General features: G+C 42.3%; 1 long non-coding RNA gene across 4 annotated transcripts in view; it reads left to right on the forward strand.

The window, feature by feature from the left end:
• Gm33382 overlaps positions 1-18568 on the forward strand; it is a 71729-nt gene that overhangs the window by 44126 nt on the left and 9035 nt on the right. Inside the window, exon 5 of one of the 4 annotated variants that reach the window (XR_391380.3) lies at positions 8028-8060. The exons of the other annotated variants lie outside the window; for them this stretch is intronic. This is a non-coding gene — a long non-coding RNA (predicted gene, 33382). Of the gene's footprint in view, positions 1-8027; positions 8061-18568 lie in introns of those variants that run through there. 4 annotated transcript variants of the gene reach the window in all.

The raw sequence follows: 18568 nt of genomic DNA on the forward strand, positions 1-18568 counted from the left end.
TAAAGTACCCCTTAAAAGGACAGCATATCTATAATTCATAAAAAAGGCAGAACCATGCCCCCCAACATAAGGAAGTAGGACAACAATCTGCTTTTGTCTGCTTCCAGCTGAATTGGGGAGAAGAATCTTTTTCTGGGGGCTCAAAGGGAAATAGGAAAGTTGGCTTTGTCCAAGGAGAGCTCGCTGGCATCATTTGTCTTCCAGTTGCTCTGTACTGAGAAAGTTCATTGCTTAGGTGGCATCCTGACTATGACAGTCTGAAAGGCTGGATAGGCAAGCTAGCTGCTTTAGAAAAGTTCTGGAAGCAAGTCTTTAAAAGAAGCAGCTTTGATGTAGTTGAGGCAGAATCCTTCACCGAGTAGCTGGTCTGTGGAAATCTCTCTATTTTGTCATGCTCTCTTCCTCGCCTCTTCTCTCCACCAGGAGAACCATTGAAAATGTGTGGCAGGTTGTAATATTGCTCTTGCCATATCTTCCCAGTCTTGGGGGATTAGTCTATTTTTAATAGTCCAAGAAGTCAGGATTTGTTTTACAGTTGGCAAATGCATTCCAAAAGTAGTGACACTTTCCTTAGATTTCCTCAGTTCTAACAGACCCACAGGTTGCCATTCAAATTCCTGATAAACCTGTGGCTGATCATTGTCTGGAGGTCGTTGTTGTACCTGAACTGGATAGACTAAAGTTTGCTTTCTAACAGCCTTTGGTTGGCTTTCTCTAAATTGATCTTCTATTTCTACCTGAGTATTTTCCTTAATTGAAGTTTCATATTCTCCCCTTAAGGTCTGTGCACATGCTTCATAGCTCTCCCTTTGTCTCCTCCTGTTCCTTGAGCTCCTGTATTCTCTGCTCAAGGTTCTGCCTCCACATTTTGATTTTGTCTTTATATTGCAATTCTGATACTCTGCTGTCCATTTTATTTTGATTGATTAAAGTGTTGTTCTCCAAGTTTTGCTTCCAATCCTTATTATCTTCCCTTTGATTCTCAGTCTGATCTTCGAGCTGTTGTATCTTTTGTTCTAGCATCTTTTCCAGCTCCTGTCTCCCACCTTCATCTTCTTCTTTCTATCTCTTATTCTGATCCATAATTTCCTGTGTCTTCAACTCTAGTGTTTCCTCTAGGCAACATTTCCAAGTCTTAAATTTCTCTTTCTGTTGTTCATACTGCTCTATAATTTCCTGTGTTTTCTGTTCCATAATCTTACTCCTCTTTATGCTGTCATTCTGATATTGCAGCATCTGCCTTAGTTTGATTTGCTAGGTTTAGTAAATTATCCTCTAGACTTTGCTTACTTTCACCTATAAAATCATGAACCTTTAGTTCTGGTGTTACCTGTAATCTCTTTTCCAAGGCAAAGAATTTCTTATCTAGGGCCCTATCTTTTGAGAAGACATAGTAAATCAAGAGAATATATATTGCAATACCGGTATATGACAAGATACCTATTTCTTTTAAATTTGTCCATGTCAAATCATTCAAAATATCATCCCATAAAAGTTATTTATTTTGTTTCTCGTCTTTAAGTATCAAAAAAGTTATATTTCTCTCTTTATTATCAATGTATTACCTGATCTTTAGCGCTTTGTACCAGTGTCTCCCTCTGCTGTTCAATTTGGAACAGTGCAGTTCTGTCTAATTCTTTTATTCACAGGGAGGTGCTGACTGTAGAAAGACTGAGGCTTCTGTGCTTATGTTTGGATTGCAGCTGGCAGCGTGTGCTTGTGTGTGGATCTCAGGAAGCCTGCAGGTCAAACAAGCAGTCGGGAGATCCAGTCTGGCTGTCCGTTTCCTGTGTAGACTGGGTAGGTGGGTGGGTAGGGGAATTGAACAAAGAAAGACTCTCCCGGGCATAGATGCCCCCATCAGTTCACTGTGTCTGTCCCAAAACTACCTCCCAGGTAGTTAAGCCGAAGGGACTCCTGTCCCTCCCTGCGATTCTTACAGGGCAGTGCCTAGGTCCAGTTCCAGCCTGGGGTGCTGCTCCTGGCCCTAGCTCTCTGCCTGGGGGTTAGGGTAAAGAGCCTCTCTGCAGTTCTCTGTAGGCCCCTCAGACAGACACAGTCAGCTTTCAATCCACACACTGCTGCAGCCTAGATCGCTGCTCCAGCTCTGTATTCAGGGGTGGGGTTGGGGGTCAGTGAGCTTTTATCTCAGGTTAGTTGAGTTCTAATTAATATGATGGGTGCCAATTTGTTGCGGTAAAGCTCCAAGTCCCATAAGCCAATGCAATGAAAACACAACTCAATTAATATGAATGTAAGCTGGGCACCTAGATTGGGCAGATTTACCACTGCACTGTTCCCGAGCTATGAGATCCCTTATAACTTGACTTTTCTCTAGACTACCTGCTTCTGCTCCATTTCCCTTCCATCTTCTTGTCTTCAGTTTTCCTCTCCTTGTCTCTCCCTCCTCCTCCTTTCTCTCCCTCTCTCTCTCTAAAACTTTTTGCTTCACCTTTCCCTTCCACTGCCCAGTCACCAGCTTTAGCCTTTATTTTACAAGTAAAATGGGGAGAAGGTTCACTTGAAGTCACTTCTGTTCTGAGGCAGCCCCTCTTGGGGACACAGAATTAGCATCAAAATACACAGAGCACCAGGACAATCCACAACAGAGTCTATCTATCTATCTATCTATCTATCTATCTATCTATCTATCTATCTATCTATCTATTTATCTACCTATTATAGGTTCACATCAATTTGAGCTTGTTTGGATTGGGAGGGATTCGAGACCCTGGAGGGGTTTCTAAGGCCCTCTCTGTAGGCTGCATGGGCACTCACTCAGTTCACACTTGCACTCCCCTTTCTGAGAAATCCAATCTCAGAGCTGCTGACTGTGGTTCTCAGATTTCCCTGTGCAGCTTCCATGCTGGTTTATAATTCTGGGAAGTGAGAGAGAAGTGCAAGCAAAACGTAGAGTTTGGCTGTGTTGATGGTGTCCTAAGCCCTGGTTAGAGGAAGAGAAGAGGCTTCCTTTCCAGCCGCCATGGACCTGGGGCTACTTAAGCCTAGTCCTGTGAAGAAGAGAGCCCCCTCCAGCATAGCTGCTTCCAACAGTGTAAAAGGCGTGTGCTTTGTGAGAGGTGAAAATACTTTTAGCTTCTCCTGCCTCATCTGTCCTTTAATGTGCAACATGCAGCTTAAAAATTTAAACACAGTATAGAAGAATATGTGCAAAAGAAATGTAGAAGGAAAATATGCAGAAGCATGAAGCTGCAGGTGAGACCAGGAGAGAATAGACCCATCAGACACAGGAAACTGCATGTGAGGCCAGGAGAGGGCAGAGCTGTGGATGTCCTCACTTGTGTGAACACCTGCTAGGCAACTGTTCTGCAACTGAGATCAATCCAGACATTCTTTTTTTTTTTTTCGAGACAGGGTTTCTCTGTGTAGCCCTGGCTCTCCTGAAACTCACTCTGTAGACCAGATACCTGACCTGGAAGAAAGAACCATAAGATACTATGACAAATACATAAAGTAGATTAGAGGAAAAGTTGGATTGAATAAATGAACTACTGATACACAAAAATGCTAGACTGCTCATTGTTCATGATGGTGGCTGAGTGTGTAAAGTTAACACAGTAATAATTAGCAAACATAAATCCACCTCAAAATCACAGACACACTACAGCTTACACCTGCTAGGCAAGTGTTCTGCAACTGTGATCTATTTGTACCTTTTTTTTTTTTTTTTTTGGGTTTTCAAGACAGGGTTTCTCTGTGTAGCACTAGCTGTCCTGGAACTCACTCTGTACACCAGGCTGGTCTGGAACTCAGAAATCCGCCCACCTCTGCCTCCAAGTGCTGGGATTAAAGGTGTACGCCACGACACCCAGATCGTACCTTCCTTTTTTTTATGTGTGTGTGTTTTATTTTGAGCCCAGGGCCCCTTGCCTAGGCTAGCTTTGAAGCTGTGATCTCCCTGGCTCACCTTCTCTAGTGAGACAACAGGTTTGTACCATCAGGCCTAGCAACAATTCGGCATGCTCTGAGATCTCTCCCTGGAGATCTTGGACATGGAAGTGGTCAGCTTGGAAAAATACCAGCAATCAATACTGCAGGAGTCTTCTGCAGTTAGGTGTCCACTAGATGTCAGTGAGCTTCAGGAATGAAATAGAGCTGGGTCTTCCAGAGTCAGGGAGTGATTTCCCTCTCTGCCTGGTAAAAATCAGGTTTCCCCAGGATGTCTGAGGATCCCAGCTGGTCCTTGTGAGTAGGAACCCAGAGCAGTCAGGATCAGCTATTTCTCTGTAAACAATGAAGCTGGATTGGGATTTACCACCTCAACAGAGCCAGGTAGCTTCAAGGAGACAGAGGTTAAGAGAAGAGAGAAAGGAGAAGAGGCATGGTTGCAGATGATACTCATGTACTGGTGGCTGCTCAAGGGGGTAGAAAGGCAGGAGTTTAGCCCTCCTAGAGGACAGGATGGCAGGTATATTTCCAACACGGGGCTGCTCCTATGAATGTAAGGGAATTGGCTTGTCACTCTCTTTGTCTTGTTTATTTTATTATTTTTTTATTTTTGAAGGGAACCTTCCCCCCTTTTCTATAATAGAATTTTCTGCCCAGTGACTTTGTTGTTGTCATGGAGAGATATTCATATCTGCAGCATCTTTGCATTGAACAGTATGTGTGTTTACCATTGAGCACTGTATATGACCATGAGTTCATGAATTTAAACAGCAAGTTTCGTTATCCCATAACAGGCAGACAGATCAGACAGAGGGAACTGAAGTCATTTAGGGACATTGATACCAAACTGAGATGATTTTTCTATTTTGGCACTTAGTGCCTGTATAATGACATTTCTTGGTGCCATCTAGGCTGTGATTGCAGTCTTCCCTCCTCATCATCATGGGAGACACGTTGGTGTAAGAGGGGATTTAGGTAGGAGGGATGTCTGAGGCCCTCAGTGCTGATGCAGGGGCCTGTGTTCATGCAATAACTGAGCAGCTGGCCCAAGCTCAGGTAGCTTCCTAAGTGGTGCACTTCCAGGGAACAACATACAGTGCTAGATTCCATGTCTTTATCAGTGTGTTGACAAGTAAGCTATGGTGTCAGGGAACTGCAGGATCCAAGATTCCAACAGCACGGAGGAGATTCCTTCCTCAGGAGAATTACCAGGCTTTCCTCAGGACTCTATTCTGAAAAGCAAATGTATCTGGAGAGGGTAATAAATAAACACTGCCATATAAAAAGGCAAATCTGTAGTCTGTGTCAGTGAAAGAGTCTGAATGTGAAGGGGAATAAGGGAGTTGGTAAAGATGCAAATTGGTCGACAACAAGACTAACTCCATATGCTGCTCCCACTTCTTCCCTCTTAACTGTAGATGAGTTAGCATCCCCTCTGACTAGGTCAGTACATGGGGGCTTGACTTAGCTCAGCTGGATCTAACTAGGGACAAGTTGTTTATTTCCTTTCATTTTGGCAGTGGTGCCAGTGGACTGGACTCTGCCCACCAAGTGTATCCTTAAAGGGCTGCAGGAAGGCAGTGTGTGTGTGTGGGGACACAGTGTGGGGAGCTCACCCCTGCTTACCACCTCCCTAAAATGGCCTCTTTCACTTGCCAGACTGAGGCAGGCCTGCTGAGTTCTGTTTGCTCTTGGCTGAGTTCTCTGTTCCAAGCACTGTACTTTTCAGAGTGTTCCCCTCCCTTCCCTGGAGATGCAAGCACTCGCTTCTGGAGTCGCATAGTACACACGAATTTCTCACTGTTCTTTCAAGGTGTCCACTGTTATTGCTGAATGTCAAGCAGAGAACCATCCTCAAGGGGTACGAGTGCTGCACAGAAATTCATTCTGATGATCAGAGAGGCTGTTCTCTTTAATTAGATAACTGATGAGTACCATTGAGTAGAAAAAGTTATGCTTTGTTGACCATATTCCTGGATTTCAATGGGTGATATTATTTTTTAGTATATGAGCTCTGTGATAGGCACTATTAGGAAGGGATAAAGCTGTGTGATAGATCACAGTGTGAAATCTAAGGCAGACACGTCGTTAACAGGTGTCCAGGAGATTTTTTCTTTTACCTATCTAGTTAACAGATACTGAAGTGGGCACTCATCCCTGGTAGCTCGTTTCTGAACACTGATGTTTAAAAATTGCTCCCCTGCTGAGGACCAGCCTCAGTCATTTTGGGGGTATCAAGTTGGATCAGTGTGACATCGTAGTTGCAGGCAACGATGCAGGTGCATGTTGACAAGGGACTCATTGTTCTGAACCTGTGCTTGGAGACAGCTTTCAGGTTTTCTCTCTGAGTTCACCTCAGTCTTTTATTGATGACACACTTCCTTGTTATAAAATAAAACAAAATCAAAAGGCTTTTTAAATACTTTACCCCCAAAAATCCCTATGTAAATATGTCACCAGAAAGCACAGTGCATACATAAATTCACAGTTCAGTGTCTGCAAAAGCAAGTTGTACATTAACTTTAACTCTCAGAAAAGCCTGCAAATCATAGATCATCTGGGCATAAACTTGCCATTACGGCACTGGCATGAAAACAGAAAGGTGCTAAACAGTTCAGAGAAATATTCATATTTTTAGCATGTCTAAATTTGCAAAATCTCTCCTGCCAGTTTGTTAAGCTCATCCAAATATCTATTTGTATAGTTGTAGTGGCTATTCCTGGTTGTCAACTTGACAATATTTGGAATGAACTACAATCCAGAATTGGAAGGCTCACCCGTGACCCTTATCTGGAGGCTTGGAGATCCTTATCTGGATCTTGGTTTGGAGATCTTGAGCCATAGTGGCTATGGATTCCAGAAGATTGAATCTCCGAGTTTAAGGAACACACCTTTAATCTGGGCTACACCTTCTGCTGGAGACAATATAAGGACATTGGAAGAAGGGAGTCTAGCTCTAGCTCTTGCTCTTGCTCCTTCGCCTGCTTGCTGCATGAGACTGAGTAACTGCTAGATCCTTGGACTTCCATTCACAGCTGCGACTGAATCATTGTTGGGAATTGGGCTGCCGACTGTAAGTCATCAATAAATTCCTTTACTATCTAGAGACTATCCATAAGTTCTGTGACTCTAGAGAACCCTGACTAATACAATAGTGCTTTTCGAACTCTTTTCCATGTGCAATGTTAATTCCTCTGGCAGCTTCCCCCAGGGCTTCCTCACAAGACTGAATTCAATCTCTTAGAACTTGCACCCTAATTTCCTTAGGCAGGGGATGCCAGAGGTTCAAATCAGTGTGTTCTCATCTTTCCAGGAAGGTCAGTTCCCTAATCCAACAGCTCCCATGCAGGGTCTAAACCCTTTTATCCATCTATCATACATATATCTTCCCATTTTCCCCAATATTTCTGGATCAAACTTTCTGTTATTAGAGATCACTCCTTGTAGGGGTTCCACCATTGCTCACTAATTCAGGAGACCCAGCTATTCCTTCTTCTATCTTGTGCCTTGCAATTTCTGTGGACATCCCTGTCCTTAGTGATAAGGCCCAATGTTCATTTTCTTTCGTTTTCGATGTTCAATTTTCTAAACTACTAAAGCTTCAGATTTCTTAAAAAACATTTCCCGCTTCAGATATTTCCTGGAAACTATGCAATCATCATGAGTTGGCTGAAGTTTCACAGAGAACAGTTAACACAGTCAGCCTCAGCATCCAGGGCTGCTTGTCCCGATATGCCTGGGTTGACTGCTTGAATGGCCAGCACCAAATAAGTCTGTTCTTTATAGACGTCGGAGCCATTTCCTTTCTCATAACACCCTCAATCCCTTTCCCAGAAATTTTTACCAGAGTTGTATTTGAGGACAAATATGGTAAAGAAAAAGGCAAAACAAACAAGCATACAAGACAGAGCAACACCGTCTTTCACCAGAAAGACAGAGATGCATTATTCAGGTTGACGGTGCTCCAGCAGCTAACACTGTGCCATGCAGTCACATTTGCAACCATGCCATACCTGACATTCCCCGATGACACATGAATGCCCATTTATGATCTTTCGGCTGTAGTGACAAGAAAATGACAGCAAAGCTGACAGCAGCCACTGCCCCTTCTGTTTCAGATGGAAGCCACCTCACCCCAACGCCCAGTGTGCCTTTTCTTTCTCAAGCCCTACATTTTGTCCTCATTGTGAGAAAAAAAAGTTGAGAGGTGACAATTGAATTGAAGTATCAAGTATACAAAGTCAGAGATAGTTCAACATTAAAGGTACCAACAGGGTTTTAGTCTGAGTGCTGACCAACTGTGGTTCTCTCTCTCTCTCTCTCTCTCTCTCTCTCTCTCTCTCTCTCTCTCTCTCTCTCTCTCTCTCTCTCTCTCTCTCTCTCTCTCTCTCGTCTAAGAGAGGCTTGAGGAATTGTCACTTTCATGAGAAATACTTATAAGTTGAAGGGATACGAGCAATGTTTTGACAGCTGGTTGGGAAGTGGGTGGGAAGGCTGAATGTTCAGGTGCAATGACCTGGTCTTAAATGGCCCTCTAAGCCCCATGTTAAAGGCTTGTTGGGAGGGCACTGCTGGGGGAATGGCCTATGAGGTAAGCAGTGCCTTCTGTCTCTGCCACTCGGCACACCTATCATAAACCCAAAGTGCAGGACCACATCATCTGGAAATAGAACCTTCAGAATATTAAGCTAGAAAATGAACTTCTAAATTTTATGAAGTAGATTTCTGTCCCTTACCGAGTATAATACTCAAATACAAATGCACCTAAGATTTTAATATGATACTTGAAAATTTGAAGAAAAAAAATCGAGGATGCTCTTCAAATACAGAGCAAAGCAAAGACTGAAAGGTCCTTCTGCATTCAGGAGATGATGCCAGCCATTAACAAATGCAATCTCATGAACTCAAAAAGGTTCTGCCAGCCAAGAGAAATATCAGTGAAGTGGCTGGCCACAGAATGGAATAAAGACTATATACTGTTACATCTTATAGAGAGGATTAATATCTAGAGTGGAGGGAACTAAAAAAGTAACAAACAATGACCTCATTAGTAACTCAGATCACTAATTAAAAGCTTGTTTAAAAAAGATGAAAATCGACTGGCCAAAATAAAATGAAAAGCATGTTCAACCTCACTGTTCATCAAAGTACAAATAAAGGCTAAATTGAGATTCATTTTACCCAAGTCAGAGTGGCACTACTTAAATGAAGACATGACAAACTCTGTCAAGAAAATAAACTGAAAAAAAATCTCCTGCATCACTGCTGAGGATATAAGCTTTTTCATCATGTATAGAAGTTCAAATAAGTCCTCAGACATTTACATACCTGATTCCATGCTGGACCCCATGTGAACCTTAGAACCCGGCAGGTAGGCCCCCCAATATCTGCAAAATGGCAGCAAAGACCTAACCTGTTAAACACCTAGTCCACAGTTCCAGGATCCAGGAAAGTACCTGAATGTGCCAGCCTTGCCTTTCGGCTTCTATAGGTCTGCTTCTTGATAACTGTTCTAGCTAACTGAAGTGTCACTCAGGATATAGCTGTTGTACTTAAAAGTCTAAAGACAGTGAGATTTAGGGCTGTGCCATTTGCACAAGTTCCCCATGCAGCAGCTGGTTAGTAGTATAGTTTTTATTCACCTTTAAGAGACACCATGTGTTTTCATTGCTAGAATTACCACACAGTAGGATCATAATGTTGGTTCTTCAAACAACTAAAATTGAATCTACCATATGACCAAGGCATTACCACTCCTGGGTATTTACAAAAAGGATTTTAATTTGCTCTATTAGAGACATATTTCCCTGTCAGTTTTGATTGTAGCACACTTGTATTTGGCTCTCATATTGCATAACCAGAATCTATTCAGGGTTTTCTAGAGGAAAAAACTGATAGAATGAATCTGACTGTGTGTCTGTCTATAGAAAGGAGGATAATTATATTGGACTACCAGGCTATGGCTTAGCTCATCCAAAAATGGCTGTCTAGCACCAGACAGTGAATAGAACAGCTGGAAAAACAAAGAATGTATTAGCTGGTACAGGGTGCTGTCTTATATGAAAAATTCATTGTGGGTATTTTAGCTTATTTGTGAGTAAAAGACAAACTCTTTCCCTATCTCAGTGTATTTTCACAGATAGGAATGTGTTTAGCATTTTGAGGAAATGTGCGGAAATCTATCTTTCCTCATTTTGTCTTGTGTTATATCTCTAATTTCTATGACTCCCCTGTGTGTTCTTAGACTATGGTTCACAGAATGGGTCTAGTATGCATTCACGTGTACTTCGTATTCCTACTAAGTCATAAAGCACTAACTCACATGGCAGGGTCCATTAGTGATTATTAAAATGACACTAGAGCCACTTAATCTTTCCTCCAGCAATTACATGAGAACTTTTTGTCCGGAGCTTTCACACTGAGCTAGTGCTGTTGCATGTAGCTGTATGACCAGCTCAGTAGAGATGCCCATCTATGCAGATAGTATAATGTCTTGTAGTTTTTGGAGAAATCTCAGTACTAAGTTTCCATTATCATATGTCACCAGAAATGAGATTTCTTCCTGACACATCACTTGTCAGATAATGTGCCACATTTGCCAAGAGCATGCCTGCCTGAATGTAGGCTCACAGTTTGTTATATTTAAGAAACTAACATTGTCCTTGTCTTAGTCAGGGTTTCTATTCCTGCACAAACATCATGACCAAGAAGCAAGTTGGGGAGGAAAGGGTTTATTCAGCTTATAGTTCCATACTGCTGTTCATCAGAAAGGAAGTTAGGAGTGGAACTCAAGCAGGTCAGGAAACAGGAGCAGATGCAGAGGCCATGGAGGGATGTTCCTTACTGGCTTGCTTACCCTGGCTTGCACAGCCTACTCTCTTATAGAACTCAAGACTCCCAGCCCAGAGATGGTCCCACCCACGGGGAGCCTTTCCCCCTTGATCACTAATTGAGAAAATGCCTTACAGTTTATCTCATGGAGGCATTTCCTCAACTGAAACCCCTTTCTCTGTGATAACTCCAGCTGTGTCAAGTTGACACAAAACTAACTAGTACAGTCCTATTGCAGCACCCAAAATGAGTAGACCATCACCAGGACTGGATGGACCACTCTGAGATGAGAGGGATAGAGAGAAGTATGGGAAAAGGAAAAAGGAGACAGAAAGAGAGGGGAAAAGGGAAAGATAATAGGGTGTGATTTGCATTTTATTTTGTCATCTTATACCTTTTGTGCATTGTTTTAAATTTTTGCACATTTGTTTATTTACTTTTCCTTTTGTTGAAAAAGGCTTGTTGGGCTGGAGACTGGCTCAGTGTTCAAGCAGAGGTCCTGAGTTCAATTCCCAGCAACCACAAGGTGGTTCACAACTATCTGTAATGGGATCCAATGCCTTTTTCTGGTGTGTCTGAACATAGTGTCAGTGTACTTATGTATATAAGTAAATTAATGTTGTATAAAAAAGAAAATAACTTCTTTTTTCATAGCCTATATCCCGAGTTTAGTTTCCCTTGTTTCTACTCTCTCTTGGCCATCCAGTCATCAGTATCTATTCCCTTTCTGTCTTTCAGTAGAAAACAACAAGCTTCCAATAGAAAGGAACCAAATAGAACCAATTAAAATATACTGAGATGAAGCAAATCTGTTATTTCCAAGTTGAACATGCTTAACTGATGGTAGGAAAGGAGTCATAAATAAAAGGTTTGGCCAGCATCTCCTAAGATGCTCAAACACTTGTATTTCTTTCTGTTTGTTTATATAGTAGGTTATATTGATGGTTTCATGTATATTGAACAATCCCTGTATTCCTGAGATGAAGCCAACTTGAACATGTTGGATGATGTTTTTGTGTGTGCTCAGATTTGGTTTGCTAGTATTTTACTGAGTATTTTTGCATCAATGTTCATAAGAGAAATTGACCTGAAATTATTTTTCTTTGTTGAATCCTTGTGTGATTTAGTATCAGGCTGACTGTGGCCCCATAGAAAGGGTGTAGCAATGTTCCTTCTGTTTCTATTTTATGGAATAGGTGAGGAGTATTAATGTTAGGTCTTCTTTGAAAATCTGGATTAATTCTGCACTAAAACCATCTGGGCCTTGACTTTTTGTGATTAGGAGACTTTTATTGGCTGCTTCTATTATTGTAGGGATTATAAGACTGTTCAGATTGTTTACCTGGTCTTAATTTAACTTTGGTAAGTGGAATCATTCCAGAAAATTGTCCATTTCATTTAGATTTTCCAGTTTTGTGGAGTACATGTTTTGAGAAAGATATAGTGATACTTTGGATTTCCTAAGTCTTTTGATATGTTCTCCTTTTCGATTTTGTTAATTTGGTTATTGTCTCTCTGCCTTTTAGTTAGTTTGGCTAATGGTTTGTTCATTTGCTGTTTTTCTCAAGGATTCAGCTGTTGGTTTTGTTGCTTCTTTGAATTGTTGTTTTTGTTTCTAATATATTGATTTAAGCCCTGAGTTTGATTATTTTGTGCTATCTACTCCTCTTGCCTGTGCTTGATTCCTTTTGTTCTATGGCATTCAGGTTTGCTATTATGAGATCTCTCCAGTTTATTTTTCCAGCTCTAGCTCTTGTATGCCCTTTGAACCACTAGGTCGGTCCCTGGGAGCACCAAAGGGTCCAAGTAATTTATTGATCTTCTTAACGAGTCCATATGCCCTTTGGATTCCTCCATCCCTCCCCCAACCAACTCTTTCACAAGATTTCCCATGCTCCCTCTAATGTTTGGCTGTTGGATTTTGTGTCTGTTCCATCAACTGATGAATGGAGTCTCTAAGAAGGCAGTGATGCTAGGTTATTCTCTGCAAGCATAGCACTGTATTGTTTTTGCATTTTTATTTCTTTATTTTACTTTGTAAATGCTAAATTTATTTTTATTGGATATTTTCTTTATTTATATTTCAAATGTTATCTCCTTTCCCAGTTTCCCTTCCTCCTGGAAACACCCTATCACATCGTCCCTTCCCCTGCTTCTATGATGGTGTTCCTACACCCACCCACCTCCTCACCCTCGATTCCTTTGCACTGGGGCATCTATCAAGCCTTCATAGGGCAAAGGACCTCTCCTTCCATTTATGCATACAAGGCCATCCTCTGCTACATATGCAGCTGGACCCATGTGTACTCCTTTTTTAATGGCTTATTCCCTGGGAGTTCTGGGGTGTCTGGTTGGTTGATATTCGTGTTCTTCCTATGGGGTTGCAAAAGTCTTTAACTCCTTCAGTCCCTTCTCTCTCTCTCTCTCTCTCTCCATTGGGGACTGGTTGTTCCTCATAGAATGGATTGCAAGTTGGTTCAATAATAGACTGGCCATTCCTCCACTCTCTGCTCCATCTTTGTCCCTATACTTTTTGTATGCAAGACAAATTTTGGGTCAGATGTTTTGTCAGTGGGTTGGTATGATTATCCTTTCACAGGTAGTCCTCCCTGCTACAAGTCTTTTTCACTTTGAGAGCACTTGGTGCTATAGATTTCCTCTTGGTTATGTTGTGCCTTCATATTCATTCAATTTTAGGAACCCGTTAATGTTTTCTTTACTTCTTCCTGTCCCAGTGGTCACTGAGTAGAAAGTTGTTCAGTTTCCATGAGTTTGTAGGCTGTCTGTTGTTTCTTTTCTTGTTGGAGTCCAGCTTAAATCCATGGTGATCTAATATGATATAAGGGATTATTTCAATCTTCTTTATCTGTTGACAAAGTCTTGCTTTATGACTAAGTATGTTGTCAGTTTTGGAGAAGGATCCATGAGGTGCTGAGAATAAGGTCCATTGTTTCGTACTGGGGTAAAATGTTCTATTAAATATCTGTTAGGTCCACATGATTCATAACCTGTTAGCTTCATTATTCTCTGTTGACTTTGTTTTCATGATAACCTGTTAATTGTTAAGAGTGGGGTGTTGAAGTCCCTCACTATTATTGTGTGGTGGTGTGATTTAAGCTTTAGCAATGTTTCTTTTATGACTGTAAATGCCCTTACATTTGGGGCATGTGTTTTCAGAATTGGATGAGTATGAAGCATCCTTCCCTGTATCTTTTGATTACTTTTGATTGGAAGTCTACTTTATCAGATGCTAGAATGGCTCTCCAGCTCATTTCTTGGGTCTGTTTGATTGAAAATTGCTTTCCACTCTTTACACTGAGGTAATGTCCATCTTTGTTGCTAAGGCCTGTTTCTTTTGTGCAACAGAATGGTGGATCCTGTCTATGCATCCACTCTGTTAGCCTGTTTTTTTCTACTGGGGAATCATCTCCATTGATGTTGAGGGATATTAATAACCAATGATTGTTTCCTCATGTTATTTTGGTGCTGGTTGTCATAGTGTCTGTCTCTTTCCCTGTCACTCTCTCTGTATTTCTGTCTCTCTCTGTGTCTATGTCTCTGTCTCTGTGTCTCTTTCTCTCTCTATCTCTTTGTGTGTGGGTGTGTGTGTATGTGTGTGTGTGTGTGTGTGTGTGAGAGAGAGAGAGAGAGAGAGAGAGAGAGAGAGAGAGAGAGAGAGAGAGAGAGAGAGAGAGAGAGAGAGAGATTCTCCTCTTTTGGTTTTACTGGTGTGAATTTTCTGCCACAAGTTTGGGGATGCTATGTCTTCATTTTTTTTTCCTTGAATTCTAGTAACCCTTTAATATCTTTCCTCATTGCCTGTGCCCTGGACAGCTCTCCATCCAACTCTAACTGCTCTTGGGGGTTGAGGGCGATTGGCAGAGAGCCAACAACACAGACTCCAGGAGAAGATGAGAAATGCTGCAGGAAGCTCATCTGAGCACTGCTGTAAGCTCCTTTAATACCCTCCACCCATGCCCCCTTTGGTCCCTAGAAAGTATCTATTCCAAACAGCAGTACCTGATTACCTGGCATTATTTGCACTAGCAGTGTTTACTCTCTCAGGTAGTCTTTAATTGGGTCCTTCTACAGGAATGCTAGTGCCACAGTCAGTCCTCAATTAGGTCCTCCTGCAGGAGATAGCTTTTTCAGCTGCATGGACCACACCATTTACATAGAAGCAGTCTTGCCATTCCTGATACATATCACCCTTTTGTTTTTAGATTTTGACAGCCTAGTGGGAGCTGGGGTGCCACTGCCTTGACATTACTGACCCTACCTCACAGGACTCCCAGCATACTGGACTGTACCTGTCTTAGGTTGTCCTATTTTCCAGGATTGACTTCCAGCCCTCAAAGAGATATCACTCCAGAGGCATGTCATACAAGGGGGAGATGAGGAACGGCCTACAGGATGGTCTCATGGATCTCTGCCATTCATGCTTTCATCACTTCCTTGGGGGAGGGGTTGTGCAATAAGGATTTTCAGGAGCCATCAGCACCTGGAATGTCACCTTATTTATTGAATGCTGTCTGGAGATATGCTGTGTGAAACACTTAAAATAATAATTATTACACCATTCCTCCCACCATAACATAAGTGGCTATCCAAGAGGGAATCAAACAGCTATTGTCTCACACTTTTCCAAGAATCTGGCATCAAGTGAAAGCAGAGATACACTGGCCATATTGAAACTGGCTATGTTCTCCCTTAACAGCACAGAATAGTTAAGGAATTCATTTGACCAAGTATCTTTAAGATATTGTTTTAGGACTTCAGTGGTATTATGTACCTAGTAAGGGGTTAGGCAGATTGTGTGAAACCTGGGGTCACATGCCAATAGAAACATGTCCCTAAAAAGGGCCAACTCTTCTGCCAGTGAGTCAATATGTTGTTTTAAAATGTGGATGGCTTGATAAAGATGTTGATTTAGTAACTCTTATGCCTGCAGTGCCTCAGCTGATTTAGAGACTATAGCATTGGTAGTCTCTGCTATAGTGGCTGTCTGGGTCAAAGCAACAGGAGCTGTTGTGGCCCCAGAAATACCTGCAATGATGGCTGCAATGATAATAGCTGTAATATCAAAATCCCACTTTCCCTGGTATAGCAGTTATAAGTGAGTCTGTGTCATCAGAGTGATGGCATGAAAGTGGGTGATATTTACCACATGCATCCAAATAGTGGCTTGTTCCCCCATCAGGATAGCTATTGTTGAATACCCCATCCAACAGGCAGTCAGGAGATATTTCTCATCGAATTAGTCAAGGCTGTCTCTGACAATGGAAGTATTAATGGCCAGAATGTAAAGGGGGAGGGTCAGACACAGACTGGGGTTTCTTTCCAGCCAACCTCATTCCCAGTGATAACATTCAGTGGGGTTGCCCCAGTCCACATTTTCACCAACCAGTTTAAGTGGAAATATGTCCCACTAAAGTCCTACTAGACTTTGTAGGAGACTAAGGAAGCATAAATCAATCATATCAGAATCTAGTGGAATCCCTCTTAACATTGGGAGTAATATTGGAAGCATCATGTAAGGTAAACCTCCACATACCAAGTGTGAAGATAGATGACAATATTGCATAGTCCCCAGCAAATTTTATACCAAGTTCAGCCTGACAGTGCTCCCAAGGGATAGGAAGTCCCATGACAGTGGTCATTTGAGCGACCCTTGAACAGCAAGGCAGGGGTGGATGTGATATGCTTGGGGGATCCTTTGGGGATTTGTAATCATTAAGGGCAATGTGAAGTTCCATGCCTAATATGGTACCATAAATTAGATTACCATGAAAGTACCCATGAATCACGCCATGGGTAAGCTGGGGGTACTTCTAATGGGACCAGAGTGGAAGGACTAGTGAGTGAGGGACTTTGGACAGTAGCACTAGGGAATGGCTTGAATCCTGACAGCTGGAGAACTGGAGCAGAGGCACCCTCATCCTCGTTGCTAAAATCAACCTGTTTGCTCGAGAAAGTGGGATGGGATCAGTAATGAAAAGGTGAATATTATCCTGATCCTGGCAGTGTTTGCTATAGGAAGCCATTGCTTCCTCTGGGAAGAATTCTTAAGACTGGTGATGACTGTAAGAAGGATGGGGACAAAGAACAAAGGAGGGATAATCCCAGACTGTACCTCATGCTTACAGGCAAGGAAGAGAACCCGAATCCAGGAAACCAGGGTTCCACATGTTCTCCAGAGATATCCAAGCGGACAATATGGCAGCCTCCTCCCAAAATTGGTCCAGGTTGTAAGTCTTTACCTTGAGACCACAAGTAACCAGAAGAGTTTTCAGAGCCCCAATCAGGGGTTCCTTGGTGGTAGAGGGGGAGAACCCATGATGAAAAGCACAAAAGAAACAAATGATGAACATATGTGACAAATATGACAGAAGTGATGAAAGCCATGGTATAGTAAGCAGGGGACTCTCTCCGGTGTAGCTCACAGGTCTTATGCCTAGATGGTGTACCCAAGGAAGGAAAAGGCATTTGGGAGCCAATCCCTGGTACCAAAACATGGAAAACCAGTTCCTATATCAGATACCAGGACAAATCCAGACCAAAAGTGAAAAACATTCAAAGACAAAGAAGACAGAAAAGATGGCACCGCAGTAAGACCACGCAAAGACAAAGAAGGAAAATAATGGCCACTGCACACTCATTGCATGCTGGCTACATGCTTGCCACAGCATGCTCACTCAAAAATGAAGAAAAACAAAAAGATGGCTACTGCAAAGCTTACTGCACGCTCACCTCACGTGTACCTCATGCTCCTCTCATGCTCACCTCACTCTTGTGTCACACTAGTTGCATGCTTACCTCATGCTCACTCTTGAACAGAACTGAGAACAAAGGCAAGATTACTTGGGTGGACAGAAAAGACAAAGAAGTCAGAAATGAGGTCCAAGCTCTCACCTTCACAGAACCCAGAACATAAAACACTAAGGGTACAACTCACGGAAGCAGCAACTGAAGGGAGCACAACACCAGCACAGCGAGAAGAGCAGATCAGGCCAAACCAAGAGCACAATCCTTGCAGCAACAGGCAAAAACGAGCCACCAGAAAAAGGAGGTTTGCAGGCAGCCACAAAATGAGAATAATGAAGTAGTCCATCGACCACGTTGGGCGCCAGATATGGCCTGTGCTCTGGACAGCTCTCTGACAGACCCTACCTGCTCTTGGGGTTTCAGGACGATTGGCACAGAGTCAACAACACAGATTCCTGGAGAAGATGAGAAATGCTGCAGCAAGTTCATCTGAGCACTGTTGCAAGCTCCTTTAATACCCTCCACCCTAGCCCCCTTTGGTCCAAAGAAAGTATCTATTCTAAACAGCAGTTCCTAATTGCCTGGCATTATTTTCCCCAGAAATCCTTGTTCTCTCAGGCAGTCCTCAATTAGGTCCTCCTGCAGGAATGCTGGTGTCACAGACAGTCCTTGATTGGGTCCTCCTGCAGGAGATGGCGTTTGAGCTGCAGAGTCCCCAGAGTTTACATAGGAGCAGACCTGCCATCCCTGCTACATTCCTTTCTTCCTGTTTTGATGAATTTTTTCATTCAGTTGAGAGGTGTTGAGGTTCCATAAGTTTTCAAGTTCTCTGTTGTTTCTGTTGTTCTTTATTTCTAACTTTAATCTGTGGCAGTCTGATGGGATACATAGGGTTCTTTGAGTTGCTCTGAGTCAGAGTATGTGGTTAAGTTTGAAAAATATTCCATGAGGTACAGAGAAGAAAGTATATCCTTTTGTGTTTTGGTGAAATGTCCCATAAATATATGTTAGATCCATTTCTTTTATCATATTTATTATCTCCAACATTTCTCTATTTAGTTTT

Source organism: Mus musculus, chromosome 7 (assembly GCF_000001635.26).
Source record: "Mus musculus strain C57BL/6J chromosome 7, GRCm38.p6 C57BL/6J".
Lineage (NCBI taxonomy): Eukaryota > Metazoa > Chordata > Mammalia > Rodentia > Muridae > Mus > Mus musculus.